The following is an 11,939-nucleotide window of genomic DNA, read 5'->3' on the forward strand; positions in this document are numbered from 1 at the left end:
TTCTGAAATAGTAAGGCCACAGGTATGGCTCATACTTCCTTTAGGAAATGGATGAAAATACAGTAAACGTTGAACAAAGGCAATAAAAATCTTGTTGCCTCACAATATCCAGGTTATCTGTCAGAACATATTAAAAATCCGTAAGATTTTTTTCTGTGAAGTAAGTATAATTAGATGTTTTATCTACTTCACACATGTGACATAAAAGAATGAAACTTTCATAAAATTCTAAACTTAAGATGGGATTATTATTATCACCATTATCTTCATTTAGGAGAAAAATAGACTGTGGTGAGGAAGGAAAGGTTAAGATAACACATTAAAGATGAAATATGGCAAAAGAGAAATAATTCTCCTAAATTATAAAACCTGTGAGTAAATATACAAGGAACAGGGTAACTGAATTTCAAGGGGTCAGCACTGAATGTACTTTACTTCATGGAGAGTAGTTTATGACAATCAATATTGCCACTCATTTTTGATGACCTTTTGTGTCCTCTGTACCTCACATTAAATGCATCAACATGTTTGATTTTTAATTTAGCCTTGTTAAAGTAATTTAGTTCAACCTTCACTGAGGAAATGCTGCTATTTGCAATGACAGTGAATGCTATTTGGCCTCTTAGGGCAAATGGGACTGTCAGCCTCATTGTCAAGTTATGAGTTGACATAGTTAAGGAGCCAGTGAAGAGGGAGAGCGGTGGGTTCCAGCTTCTAATGGCATTGGTGGTAGGGCAGGGGAGACAATGCTTTTTAGTTAGTTTTTGTGGTTGTGTCTTTTATTTATTTATTTTATTTATTTTTTTTTTTGCGGTACGTGGGCCCCTCACCACTGTGGCCTCTCCCGTTGCGGAGCACAGGCTCCGGACGCGCAGGCTCAGCGGCCATGGCTCACGGGCCCAGCCGCTCCGCGGCATGTGGGATCTTCCCGGACCGGGGCACGAACCCGCGTCCCCTGCATCGGCAGGCGGACTCTCAATCACTGTGCCACCAGGGAAGCCCTGGTTGTGTCTTTTAATTCATTATCTGTTTTTTATTCTGTGAACGCTTCCATTCTTCTCATGCTTTAGGGTCAAAATCTCAGTCATTCTGATACTTCTAACTTCCATACCACCCATCCCAAACAATGTTAATCCATATTTGATGTTGCACCCTAATTCAAACTATTCCCATTTTATAAAGTGTGTAGTTTCGATAGCATCATAATTGACCCCTCACCTTTAGTACCTTTGTAAGCAAAGCCACCAAAGAGACTACTGCGATGTTAATCTCTTAAAAGTTTCATTTCCGGTCATGTCTCCCCCTCCTATTTTTTTATATGACCTACAAACTGATGTCTAAAATTCTTTGCCTAATACTTATTCTTTTCATAATTTTGCCAATCTTTTCAGTCTCCTTTACCATGATGAACAGTCTCTTTACCCAGGCATGTCTCTCCCTTTCTCTTCATGCGACCCCTTTACCCAGAATGTCCTCTCTATTCATTCCAACTCTCTGCACCCAGCCTTCTTCAGGATACATCTCCAAGACCAGTTCCCCATTTCAACTTCTCCTGGTCATTTCATTCATTTTGTTTGAAACCCAATGGTAGTTCTGTTTTTCTACCAATAGTTTGGTCCCTGCATATACTTCCTTGAATTATTCATTGTGCCTTGAGCTGTTTGACAGCAGGGGTTTTACTTTCTCCTAATCTATGTTCAATGAGCATATAAAACTTGTACAGTCAGAAAAAATACTTTAAAAAAAGGTAGAATGAACAATAATCATCTATTTTTCCTGGGAGAGTTAGGTTTATAAAGAAACAGAGCACGTCATCTTCAAGCTCATTCATTAGATCACCGTTGTATTATTCATTTTTTCCCCTCACAAATCGATAAGAGAAGGGAAGAAAATAAATCTCTTTCAGACCATTATATTTTTACCTTATGTAGTTATCCACACAGAATGAAATCATTGCCCATAACAGGAAGTAAAGGTAGAGCTGATTATTATATTTTTCTTTGTGAGTGTATTCCACATATGTATTTTAACAAACATTCTGGAAAAAAAAAACACCTCATATTAGAGAATTCTGAAAGTGCTTTAATTTATAATTTACCTATATTTGTATTTTCTTCAAAGAATTTGCTCCATTTTAAAATATTTCATTAGCACTCCTTTGACCTCTGAGTTTTTCTACCTAAAGTTATTTAGAGATCTTCAGAATGTGTGTATGTTTGTGTGTGTGTTATGTGCATGTGTGTCATGCAGGAATACTGAATAATCCTTGTCAAATTGAGACTGTTTTAATTCTACTTTTTTAAAAGAAAACAAGTCATATTTTGACAAGTTCCTCCTCAGTAACAATGCTGAAGATATGGCATGTTGACTTAATTAAAACAAAATTGGTTGAAGATATATATATGTTTACATATTTAATATTTAATGTATTAAAATATATTAGTCTGAGCTGAAATCTCAAGTCATACAAACCTATTCATTTCAAAACACTTACTAACCTGTAGTTTGCTGAAAATTCCAAATGGGCAATTCTGAACGAGAGTCCATTGTTACACGTAAAATTTCAGTATATTTTCCAAAGTTCTAAAATAAAATTGCTACTGGGGCAAATGGTTACAACATTTTATCTTATGGAAGACATATTAGGACATTAAAAAATTCTTAGTTCTAAGATGAAAAATCAAATCTCTATGATTTTTGAAGGCCAAAGTTTAATGTATTTTGCTATCGATACCATAGGAAATTCAATATTCTTTATATGAGTGAGAAGAAGCAAATCATCATCAATAAGCTTGTATTCATCTGTAACATCCTTGATTAACAAAATCTGGGGTTGTTTACCATTTTTGTAACCATTTTGCTAGAATTATTCTAGGAATAGTGCTACTTAGGTTCAATATTAATTCTAAAAGCATTAATTTGATTACTTTCTTAGGCACAATAATAAAAAAGATATATAAGAAATTGGAGTTGTGTTCATTTAGCAGTTATTAATTACAGCCCCTATAATTTAATATACAGTAATATTGGGTGGTAGTTCTAAACCACCTCTTACTGAAAGCATATTGTCAGGGTTCCTGAATAAATAGCCATGATGGAAAGGGAGTCCCCATGGCAGAAATTAAGAAATAAAGAACAGGAAGGATTAACCTCCAGCCTCCCGTGCTTTTATCTTTAGCATGCCTCAAAACCAAAGAGAGAATGCCTAACCATTAAAAAAAGATTAAAGGTGTTAATTAGACTAAGAAATAGAAACCTATCGCCCTTACGTCAGGCAGACCAGACTAAACCTTCTCATGGATTAACACACACACACACACACACACACACACACACACACAAGTATTTGGTCTCTGAAATTTTGCTGATGATAGTCTCAAGTGTATCTTTGTGAACACTTTTGTTGAAACTGATTAAATTTTGAACATTTTTATAGACAGTCATTACCACTATTACTATTGAAATTGTTTTTAACATTCAATACTAAAATATAACCAACAGGATCTAGGAAGAGTAACCAAATTCATAATAATGAGATTCAAAATTGCCGATTTTTACATCTCCTTCAATCGAAGCCATGACGAAGTTAGTGCCAGATTATGTAGAGATTCTTTCATTGTTCTTTCAGGGGGAACGCATCTCAGGAGTTGAGCTGGGGAAGCAAGCAAAATAGCCACAGCCTTTGAAAGAGGAAGCTTAGCACCGGATGGGGCTACAGGTGACTCTAGCTGCAGCTCTGGCTCTCCACTGCAGGTCCAGAGGTGGCTCCTCCCCCACTACGCCCGCAGCGTTAGGTCCTGCGTTGCTGCAGGCTGGACCACTTGTTGCTGTGGGTACTTCTCTCGCTGAAATTGCCGGGCCAGTGCCAAGTCGTTGAGACCCAGTGTGCTTCGTGGCTACTGCTGCAGCTGCAGGGACAAGGCGATCAGGTAATCCTGGCCCACCTGACGCTGTTTTCTAGGGAGCCATCCCACCTTCTGCTCCGCGGCCCTTCCGCAGGGGATGACTTAGGGTCCCACCCCACTTGCTCCTCCCAAAGAAAGCCCTGGTCGGTGACAAGTAGGTGCACGCGCCTCCTGTGTTTAATCATGGTATTAAAATGGTTGTTTTGGGAAAAGATGCTACGTCTGCTTTCGCTGGCAGCTGCCGTTAGCTCACACAGACCGTGGCGGTCAGCTGGCCGCTGTCATGTCCACGGACTGCTCTGACATCGGGCTTTCTGTCACGAGGTTGTTGTCGCTGGACTGCCTGCGGGTGGTGACCGTCTCTGCCGGCTGGGTGTAACTCAGTTTCCCAACTGTGCTCACGGCCTCAGGACTGTGTGGATTAACGAGCCAGCCATGCGACAGAGGTACACTGAATAGGTCAGATATGGCACTCAGATGAATGCTCAGAGTCAGAGACACCTGTGAAATTGCACATGGACACCCAGACTCTGTCCAGCTTAGGCGGAACATGGCACCACCCACATGCTTCTGAAAATGAAGCTGAAGTTCCTCTGGCTTCTGGGGCGGGATGGACAGGAGGCAGTCTCCAAGCTGGGCCACCAGCCATTGAATGTGATCACTTCCTCCCAAGGGAGCAGTGCGCGCGCGCGCGTACACACACACACACACACGCACACGAGCACACACGCGCACGCACATACACGCACGCACCCACACACACGTACGCACCCACACACACACGTGTATATGCATAGATATGGCCTGTATATGTGGCATCTTTACATAAAATTGTTACCTGGGTCTTGTATTGGCTCTTACTGTGTGCTCAAAGTGGGCCTTTAAAGTAATGTTTTCAATATTCCTTTTAGCAACTGTCTAAAAAATGTGTAAATGCTGTAATTTTTTTTTTTTTTTTTTTTTGGATGTGCCGGGCGGCTGGTAGGACCTTTGTTCCCTGCCCAGGGATTGAACCTAGGCAGTGAGAGTGGAGTCCTAACCACTGGACAACCAGGGAACTCCCGTAAATGCTATTATTTCATATAACTCATTTTTATTTCTAGTTTCATCTTCTTTTATATTACCTTTAAGGTATGATGCAATGAAAATATTTAACATTTGAGAGAGAGAAAGAGAGTAGAGAACATCTTTACGTAAGAGAACCTGAAATATGTGTGTGTAAACGTGTGTGTGTATACAAATACACACATACATCCACACACACTAACATTTAGTAGGCCCAGACGTTCATCACAGTGCTATTTATAGTAACAAAAGTATAAAAACAAACCAGATATTCAATAATAGGGTGGTTAAATAAATTATGATGTATGCTTTAAATAAACATAGGCAACTATTTATAAGGATGCTGCATAAGTATTTCATGGAATATACATATCCAGGAAAAATGACTATATTATTTAGCGAAATAAAAATAGATTATAAGATAATATGACCCATGTGATCTTATTTTTGTAAATGTAAATTTGCACATACACACACTTTATACCAGAATATTAGTAGTAGGGATCACTTTGTGATGAAATTTTATTCTCCTATGGTAATTTAAATCTTTCCTATTTATTTGTATTTCTAAATTCATACAATCCCCAATTTTGTTTTGTTTTGTTCTGTTTTTTGCGGTACGCGGGCTTCTCACTGTTGTGGCTCAGCGGCCATGGCTCACGGGCCCAGCCGCTCTGCGGCATGTGGGATCTTCCCGGACCGGGGCTCGAACCCATGTCCCCTGCATCAGCAGGCAGACTCTCAACCACTGCGCCACCAGGGAAGCCCTGTTTTGCTTTTAATATTATTTATAACTAGGTGCTTCTTGTTCCCTAAGGAAGGTTCCTATGTCTGTACCTAAGGCATTGGTTGCCAGATAAATCCACTGCGAGCTTTATTTAATTAGGGAGGAGCGGGCCAGGTTTTTCTTCATCAAGTTTAGTTGAAAACCTGAGACTGGACTCCTCCACTGACCCAGAATGTTAGTGTTTTTGCTGTAGACCTTACAGCATTTGTACTTCTGTTATCTGCAGGAAAAGACCCGGAAGGTCTGGATTTTGAGGTATTTTCAGTTCTTGTCCAACCATTGGTTCCTAACTAACAACTCAAGTCTAACCAACCAGTTCTTCCTTGTGTCTTTCAACTTTTCAGGATGAGAAATCATCAAAGGCCAAAATGAGCTAACACTTCTTGAATCCTTACTATATCAAGGTTTGAGTTATCTCATTTAATCTTCACAACATCTCAAGGCAATAAGTACCATTCCTATCATCTTTTTACAGATGAGGAAACTGAGGCACAGAGGGATGTAGTCATTCACTCAAGACTACCCAGCTAGTCCATAGCAGAAATGATTGTCTGATTCCAGATCCCAAGCTCTTAAACCTTCTACCACAGCTTCAGCCCATATACTTACACACACAGATACACACACACACACACACACACACACACACACACACAAACCCACAAAAAAACCCCTAGCTATAAAAAAGAGATAACAAATGCCACTATAATGATACATGTTAGATGATTTTGTGAAACAAAAAGCACAAGAAAATATGATTTAGATACTAATTCAATTAATTATATTGAAGAGTTTTCAAAATATTTTAGATCACTTCCCTTATTTGAATGCAAATGATCAAAGAATTTTTACCTAATTATCTTAAATAGTTTTTTCTGTCATAGCACGGTATGGTACACTCAATGAGGTAACCAATGAATTAAAATTGCTATAAGCTGAAAAATAATCACCACGAATTTGACAAATTTCTTAGCTCATCAACTTACACGTTTACAGCATGAGGTCAGTATTGGGTGCAGAATTCAGTCCATCATTTTACTAACAAACATTAATGACCACGATGATCAGAAATTTTGTGCTGTGCAAATTTACTATGCACTTTTCTGCATAAACTAATGGTGGGTGCTGCAGAAATACGCAGGAACCCAGATTCTGCTGACCTTTATCGTGGTCAGCTGCTCCAACCTACCATGGTTCTGATCACTGGAACCCAATGGGACAGGGAGATTTTGTCACACTTGAACTCACTTTCTTACCCTGAGCCTTTTGACTGTTTCAAGTGCTTACGCTCGGTTGGCCAGGCCTTCAAGCCAGTGATCTCACATTGTGAAATAATAATTAAAAGACAGCAGGTACTTTCATTTTAATATGCTTACCTTTATCCTTTAGGGAGGACCTCAGCTGATCGACACCCAAGAGAAATATGCTTGGGTTTCTCTTCTCCCTTTTATCTGTCTCTGACTCTTGTACCCAATCTTGACATTACACATGAAAATAAAAGCCAAATCGTATTCACAGGGATTGTAAACTTCCTGATTTTCCTAACGAGGAAAGGAAAATATAATACACAAGGCCTAATAAATCTCAGGCCTATATTTGGGACTTTAGTTTTGCAATAATAACACCGTTGCTATCAATTTGCTTTACATATATGAAAAGATACAACTCTTTTGAGCAAATGATGGAGGATATTTTTTTAAGTGAACATTTTTCTGGTATTGTCTGCCTCCCACTTAACAGCCAACCACTTGGAGAGCAGTTTCCACTCACAGTTTCCTTCACTACATTTCTCAATCCACAATGCTTCTGCTTCTGCATTCACCTTCATTAGGATTGCTCTCAAAAGCTCATGCTTGTCGGGCATATTCATGACATTCATCGATAAATTCAGTGATTTCTTTTAATGCTTATTTTAACTGGGATGTGACAACTCTATAGGATATGGCTCTGTTGGTAATTCTTGCCTTCTTGAAACACTCATTTTTCATGGCATCTGGACAACTGGGTTTTTATTTATTTTCTGGCTGCTTCTTCTAAGCCTTCTTTTTTAAATTTATTTTCTCCACCATCCCCTATAGGAATGGTTTCTATAGAATGCTGTCTTTGAATCTGCATTTCATCCCTCTTTTCCCTTCCCTTCCATTCCCGTCCTTTTTTCACTCTAAATTTCTCCCTCTTTTTCTGTCTCTCTCCTCTCTCTCTCTCTCCCCCCGCCTCTCTCTTTCCACCCCTCTCTCTTTCCATCCTTCCTGGTTAATCTCATTGTCTTTTATCATTTCATTAGTCTGTGTGCATGAATAACACCCGTACCTATATTTATAGCTTAGGTCTTACAACATCAAATCCAAATATTTAACTACTAACTGGGCATCTCTACCTAGATTTTCCATATTCAACTACAACTCAACATACTTCAAACTGAGCTCACCTTTTTTTCTTCCAAAACCTACTTCTTTTAGCACGTCACTCATTGTAAATTGTTCTGCTATTTACTGACTTACATAAGACAGAAAAGAGGGAATCACTTTTTACTCTTTGCTCTCTCTCCAAAATCATTCAACTGTTAATTCTGACCAATTATTCCATACTCCACTCTTGTACATTTGCTACCTTTACTAGAGTCACCCATATCTTTCACCTACAATTTTTCACTGGCATCTAACTTTCTATTTTCTACTGCAGTCAGAGTGATGTTTCTAAACTTCCAAACGGTGCGTGTCTTTCTGCTTAAAATTCTGCACTAGTTTCACATTGTTCTTGGGATCAAAATCCTTAGCTCTCTGTACTCTGTGCCTATTATATCTTCCTCTTGGGTCCCAGAGCAACTTTTCCATTCCCATCCTCATTTTCCCAAATACCTTTGCCTTTGCTCATACTATGTTCACATTTAGACATGAACGGGAACAATAAATCTTCCCTAATACCCAAGCCTGAATGAGGGACTAAATTTGATTCCATATTTCTCCATAATAACATTCATCACACTAAATCCTAGTTGCCCCTCCAGTAGGTCACAGCCCTTTAAAACAAAGATTGTACACCGTACTTGAATGTCTAGCACGTAGTAAGCATTGAGTCAGTATTTAATGACTGGCTGAATGGCTGTCCAGTGATAACTGGGGTGGGGCAATAGTTTGTTTATACATGGATGGCAGGTAGGACTGCTCATTCAGAAAAATGTCATTTTCTGCAAAGCTCTTTTCATTGAATATGTGAATTTAAATGCTGGAACAACCTGCCAAATGACAGAAACTTGGCAATGATGTAAGCTGGCTCGATTGAGACGTATTATTTAGTATGAGCACCAACATTTAGAAAATTGAAATCTCCTTCAGAAATCTTTTAATTAGGTAGTCTTTTTTGTTTACATATGATATTGTACATCCTGCCACTAATAGAAATTAACTTGGATTCCATTTGGAAAGCACACTGGTAATTATTCTCACTTCTCAAATAAATGCAGCAAAGGATAGCAATGAAAAAGTTTCACTTTAAAATTGAAGTTGGTGAAACTCCAATATTCCTGAACATTCATTACAGGCCCATAAATTACGTCATTTTTAAAGATTACAACCAGGACTGAGGACCTTATCAGCTATTTTTTACTTCCAAGGCACCAACAAAAACTCTTTCAGTCATAGTAAGCTGTCACCTAAGCTACAATTTTATCTTATTCTAATCTAGGGCTTCTTAAGCATTCATGGATGAACTTGAAGCATTTTGTGAAGCCCATAAAATTGTTTCTGAAATTGTATGTGTGTTTGACCTTTTATCTAGGATAGGGGCCAAACATTTTGCTGGGCTTTTCAAATTGACTCACAACTCCAAAGAAATGAACAACCATTGGTAATCATTTTATAGGTAAAAGAAGAAAATTATTATCCACTTAAATATTCCCATATATGAAAAGATAATCTTTGGGAGAGAGAAAAGTTAGATATTTGTTGAATGAGTACATTAATTAAAATTAGATAGAATAGTTGTATTTTAATTTCTTTCCTAGCATATCAGATTATAATTTAGAAATAATAGAAATAAGGGAAAATGCCTTTGGAATTTCAATTTTTATGTGCAAGTGAAGGCCATGGAAGTGACTCTGTCATAGAGAGTCTTGTTTTGTGTACAAGAACAAAATACATCTAGAATATTTCAAGAGTCCTTCTGCTAGCCCCTCAATGGTAGTTATCTAGTACCTTCCTCAGACAGTGCCTCATTCTTCTCCTTCTCTGCTGATAAATGAACCCCTCATAACCTCTTCATCAGTCTCTCCATTCCTCTCTGTCTTTGCAGATTGAATATTCCGCTTGTTCTTATGGTCTAAGGCTCATTGATTGAGCTAGCGTCTATTTAGAGTCTAAGATCAAATGAGCATGGAAGTGATTAGGGATTAAAAACAAATTATCCTGAAATATCAAAATTTCTGCCTTGAAAACATGAACTAGCATCTGCTCTCAGAACTTGTGCCTCATATCTCAGAAAATTCCCTAAACTGAAGAGAAAATGACATCGATCAGCTAAAATGTCCAGAATTCCAGAGTATTCTCGAAAGGGAAATATTAGTTTTAAATGATAATTTTAGTAATACGTTATTAGAATATTCCTTTTTTTAGTTCCAAATAAATCTCTAGAAATGACTTTGCAGTAAAATCTTATTCTGGATGTGACTGTGTCTGGGGGGTTTTTTAGTTAGTAAGCATTTAGCACATTATTTTGGTTAGCATTTCAAACAGCTTGGCTACATCTCAGCAAATATCAGGAAGTAATGAGTTTTAACAAAAGGTGAAAGTGAGTATATACACCCTTCAGTTGGAAACAATTTCATTTTTGCTAATCCTATTCTGGATGACTGTCGCAAAGCTCCAGGGCCAAGCCACGAAGGAGGCATGGAAACTTCCTCTGGACTACCTCATGCTTTCCACTAACGTTTATGGAGACGACTTTGATCATGTCCCTGAACTCCAGTGAGATATTTTCACTGTCCTCCTGAGTGCTGTGGTACAAGTCTGATTCTGAGTCTAAAAAAGAAAAAAACAAAAAACAAAAAACTGCTGAGAATACGAAAGGTTTTGAGAAGAACTTGGAGGACAGGGAACAAAAACCAAAATAAACACACACACACACACACACACACACACACACACAGGACACCATGGTAGAGGACTGATCTTGAAGTTAATAAACACAAGTTAGACCTCAGAATGTCTCTGTTTACAGAGAACCCATTTAGAGCTATATGTTTGGCTTAACCTGGCAAGAAGATTCATATCAGTGGTTGCTTTGGGGTGATCCTCTGTAACACTGATTCTCTTCTTCTGCTGGCGTCATTGCGTTACTTTTGTGATGACCATAAAAAAGTACATAAGACTTTGAAAATAGAAACAAGATTAACCTAGTGGATAACAGAAACCCAGGTTTTGGAGATGTTTAAACAACAGTATTGAGTGATATAGCTGCTATTCAAATTCCTAAAACCTCATGGAAAAAGATTTCTTTTCAGTAGCACGGCCTCTTCTAAAGGAAGGTTTTAAAGAAACATAAAACTTTATTTACAACGTTCCAATAAACCACTTCAGCCTGCAAACCAGATTGAAACTAATTGTTTTAAATGTAAGAATTGTTCATTCCAAAAAGTGAAGAGTAACACCCTGAAATGAATGACTCCACTTCAAAGAGCCGGCTAACTACCTGTGAGATGATGGAGGTGAGGACTAGGGTTGGTGATGTATCAGATTTCAAAGGCACTTTTGTGCACTCAGATAATAACACCCCTAGGTGTGTCACTTTAAAACATGCAGGACAGGGCTTCCCTGCTGGCACAGCGGTTGGGAGTCTGCCTGCCGATGCAGGGGACACGGGCTCGTGCCCCAGTCCGGGAAGATTCCACATGCCGCGGAGCGGCTGGGCCCGTGAGCCATGGCCGCTGAGCCTGCGCGTCCGGAGCCTGTGCTCCGCAACGGGAGAGGCCACAAGAGTGAGAGGCCCGCGTACCGCAAAAAAAAAATAAAAAAAATATGCAGGGCAATGAGTAACGTACACATACTCAGGCATTCACTCACACACACGCACACACACACACACTCAGATATGCTAGGTAGTTCGACTGATCCAGAGTCTGTTGACCTCCATACAATTCCAGGTCCTTCAAATATTGATTCAGTTCAGTCTTTCTTTACTGAAATGAA

The 11,939-nt window shown here is 38.8% G+C and overlaps 1 pseudogene; it reads right to left on the minus strand.

Annotated features, from left to right (window-relative positions):
• Positions 1–3,776: 3,776 nt before the first annotated feature.
• Positions 3,777–7,636, minus strand: LOC112398160 (ubiquitin carboxyl-terminal hydrolase MINDY-1 pseudogene; annotated as a pseudogene).
• Positions 7,637–11,939: the final 4,303 nt, after the last annotated feature.

The sequence above is a fragment of the Neophocaena asiaeorientalis genome, unplaced genomic scaffold, assembly GCF_003031525.2.
Source record: "Neophocaena asiaeorientalis asiaeorientalis breed wild unplaced genomic scaffold, Neophocaena_asiaeorientalis_V1.1 scaffold226, whole genome shotgun sequence".
Taxonomy (NCBI): Eukaryota; Metazoa; Chordata; class Mammalia; order Artiodactyla; family Phocoenidae; genus Neophocaena; species Neophocaena asiaeorientalis.